Source organism: Marmota flaviventris, chromosome 1 (assembly GCF_047511675.1).
Source record: "Marmota flaviventris isolate mMarFla1 chromosome 1, mMarFla1.hap1, whole genome shotgun sequence".
NCBI lineage: Eukaryota > Metazoa > Chordata > Mammalia > Rodentia > Sciuridae > Marmota > Marmota flaviventris.
The window spans coordinates 203527617-203532054 of record NC_092498.1 but is presented as its reverse complement, the minus strand read 5'-3'; positions in this window follow the sequence as shown (position 1 = coordinate 203532054).

Genomic DNA, 4438 nt, shown 5'->3' with positions numbered 1-4438 from the left:
GGAAAGTCTAATTAACTATCCTAGTGCTTAGGATAGGGTATCCTTCTTTGGTATGTCCTTGTTTGTTCTTGTCTTTTCTAAATTTCCAACAGATTGTTTTCATTTTATTGATACATTATGTCTTAAGAAAAGTATCAAGCAACTGTTGATACAGTTGTGTTTTCCTAAGAAATGGCCAAGCCATATTATATACATGTAAAGTTATCTTTTTAAAAGTTACACTTTCTTAGATTTATTAGGACTTTGGCATTATCCAGTCTTCTCTGCTGTTTTTCACTGTAGTGACTAATTGACTTCATCTATTCCTTTTCTGGACACTTAAATGCTTTGGGACTCTTTTTTTTTTTTTTTAATATTTTTAGTTGTAGATGGACACAATACCTTTATTTTATTTTTATGTGGTGCCGAGGATCAAACCAGTGCCTCATGCTTGCGAGGCAAGTACCCTGCCGCTGAGCTACAATCCCAGCCGTATTTATTTAAAAAATATCCTTTCAGTTATACATGGACACAATATCCTCATTTTATTTGTCCATCTCTTTTTAATGTGCTGAGGATCAAACCCAGTGCCTCACACGTGGGAGGCAGGCACTCTGCCACTAAGCCACAACCCCAGCCCCAGTATTCGTATTTTTTTATGGGGTGCTAAGGATCAAACCCACTGCCTCACCCATGCAGGGCAAGCCCTCTACCATTGAGCCACAACCCTAGGACTCCCCCACTCCTTTTTTTTTTTTGTACCAGGGATTGAATCCAGGGGCCCTTAACCACTGAGCCACATCCCCAGCCTCTTTTATGTTTTGTTTTGAGACAGGGTCTTACTAAGTTGCTAAGACTGGCTTTGAACTTGTAATCCTCCTGTCTCAACCTCCCAAGCTGCTGGGATTATAGGAGTATGCCACTGCACACACCATAACTTATTTTTATTAGTTGTTGATGGACCTTTATTTTAATTATTAATTTATGTGTGCTGAGAATTGAACCCAGTGTCTCACACATGCTAGGTAAGCACTCTACCACTGAGCTGTAGCTCCAGCACAACTTATTCTTTAACAGATGTTTGTAATAACCTTTTTTTTTAAACCCCAATACTCACTGTTCCATGAATCTTGTCAGTTTTTGAGGAGAGGCTAGAATAGTCATGCTGGATAGCAAATAATGGCCAGCCTGAATTAGAGAATCCAAAGTTAAGCAGCTTTATCATTTCTGTTAATTCATCCAAGAGAACTATAGAGTACCATATTTTATGACACACTGTTATTAATGTAAGGCCCTGAAAGTGAGTTCGTATTGGAAATGAAGCAAGACATTTATACCTATAGTTACCAAAAATCAGATTTAGAATTCTTATTTTTCTGAGAGCATCCATTCTTTTTATTAATTTTATTAATTTTTTTTTGCATATGACCGTGGAATGCATTACAATTCATATATCTGGTTGTATACAAAGTATATTCACACCAATTCGTGTCTTCATACATGTACTTTGGATAATGAGGTCCATCACATTCCACCATATTTTTTAAAAAAATATTTATTATTTAGTTTTAGGTGGACACAGTATCTTTATTTTACATTTATTTGGTGCTGAGGATTGAACCCAGTGCCTCATGCATGCTAAGCAAATGCTCTACCACTGAGCCACACCCCCAGCCCACATTCCACCATCTTTTCTAACCCCCTGCCCCCTCCCTACCCCTCTGTCCTATCTAGAGTTCCTCTGTTCCTCCCATGCTGCCCCTATGTACCCCACTGTGAATCAGTCTCCTTATATCAGATAAAACATTTGGCATTTGTTTTTTTTTTGGGGATTGGCTAACTTCACCTAGCATTATCTTCTCCAACTCCATACATTTACCTGCAAATGCCCCTGAGTAATGTTCTATTGTGTATATATGCCACTTTTTTTTTAATCCGTTTATCTACTGCAGGGCATCTAGGTTGGTTCCAGCGGTTAGCTATTGTGAATTGTGCTGCTATAAACATGGATGTGGTTGTGTACCTGCTATTTTTAAGTCCTTTGGGTATAGACTGAGGAGAGGGATAGCTGGGTCAAATGGTGGCTTTATTCCCAGTTTTCCAAGAAATCTCCATACTGCTTTCCATATTGGCTGCACCAATTTGCAGTCCCACAGCAGTGTATGAGTGTACCTTTTCCCCCACATCCTCACCAACACTTATTGTTGTTTGTATTCATAATAGCTGCCATTCTGACGGGAGTGAGATGAAATTTTAGGGTAGTTTTGATTTGTATTTCTCTAATTGCTAGAGATGATGAACATTTTTTCATGTATTTGTTGATTGATTGAACATCCTCTTCTGAGAAGTGTCTGTCCAGGTCCTTGGCCCATTTATTGATTGGGTTATTTGGTTTTTTTGGTGTTCAGGTTTTTGAGTTCTTTATATACCCTAGTGCTCTGTCTGATGTGTGGGGGGTAAAAATTTGCTCCCAAGATGCAGGCTCTCTGTTCACCTGACAGATTGTTTCTTTTGCTGAAAAGAAACTTTTTTTTTTTTTTTAATATTTTTTTGTAGTTGATGGACCTTTATTTAAATGTATGTGGTGCTGAGAATCGAACCCAGTGCGTCACATGCTAGACAAGCGTGCTACCACTGAGCCACAAACCCAGCCCTGAAAAGAAACTTTTTAGCTTGAATCCATCCCATTTATTGATTCTTGATTTTAATTCTAGCACTATAGGACTCTTATTAAGGAAATTGGGGCCTAATCCAACATGATGAAGATTAGGGCCTACTTTTTCTTCTTTTAGACACAGCGTCTCTGGTTTAATTTTTAGGTCCTTGATCCACTTTGAGTTGAATTTTGTGCATGGTGAGAGATAGGGGTTTAATTTCATTTTGTTGCATATGGATTTCCAGTTTTCCCAGCACCATTTGTTGAGGAGGTTATCTTTTCTCCAATGTATGTTTTTGGCACCTTTGTTTAATATAAGATAATTGTAATTTTGTGGATTAGTCTCTGCGTCCTCTATTCTGTACCAACCTGTTTTGGTGCCAATACCATGCTGTTTTTGTTACTATTGCTTTATACTATAGTTTAAGGTCTGGTATAGTGATACTACCTGCTTCACTTTTCCTGCTAAGGATTGCTTTAGTTATTCTGGATCTCTTATTTTTCAGATGAATTTCATAATTGCTTTTTCTATTTCCATGAGGAATGCTATTGGGATTTTGATCGGAATTGCATTAAATTTGTATAGTGCTTTTGGTAGTATGGTCATTTAGAAAATATAAATTCTGCCTATCCAAGAGCAAGGTAGATCTTTTCATCTTGAGCATCCACTCTTAAAAAAAAAAAAAAAAAATCTGTGTTTTTTTTGGGGGGGGGGTTGGGGGCATGTGTCAGGGATTGAACTCAGGGGCACTCAGGCACTGAGCCTCGTCCCCAGCCCTATTTTGTATTTTATGTGTGCTGTATACCTTCAGTGGATACAGGGTCTCACTGAGTTGCTTAGTGCCTCGCAGTTGTTGAGGCTGGCTTTGAACTTGTGATCCTCCTGTCTCAGCTTCCCAAGCCGCTGGGATTATAGGTGTGTGCCACTGTACCTGTCTAAAATCTGTGTATTTTGAAAGAAATTTCAAACGTAAAGGAAGTTTCAGAATAATATAATGAATTTCTATACACACACACACACACACACACACACACATATGTATAAATATACATTTATTTATTTTTGAGACAGGGTCTTGCTGAATTTACTTGGGGCCTTGCCAAGCAACTGAGACTGGCCTAGAACTTGGGATCTTCCTGCCTTAGCCTCTTAAGTTGCTGGGGTTACAAGCATGCATAACCACACTTGGTGAATTCCCATATTCTTTTAACTTAGATTAATTGGTAACTGAAATTTTGTCACATTTGCATTATCTTTCCCTGTAAAAAAAAAAAAAAATTTAATTTATTTTTGGCTGAGCTGTTTGAGACACATCATGATCCTTATCAAAATATTCCACAGTATTACCCAAGAACAAGCATTCTCTTAGATAACTAATTTAGGCAATTTAACATTTATAACATACTGTTACCAAATAAACAGTTCATATTTAAATTTTTCTAATTGTGCCAAAAGTGTCCTCTTTTTCAATCTAGAATTACATATTGTATTTAATTAACATGTCTTTTAGTCTTTCTTTTTCTTTTTTGTTTCTTTTGCTGTGCCAGGGATCAAACCAAGGGCATCGTGCATGATAGGCAAGCTCTCTACCTCTGAGTTACATCCTTAGCCCTCCTAGTTGTCTTTTTCAGTCTCTTGAGGATGACTCAAGCTCTGGAGGTACTTTATATACTAAATGCAGATGTGATATTTTAAAAACAATAACAAAAAATCTGGTAGTATGTTTAACATGATTTCTTTTTTTTAATCGCCACAATAGTAAATTCTTATTTATTTATTTATTTAGAAGAGAGAGAGAGAGA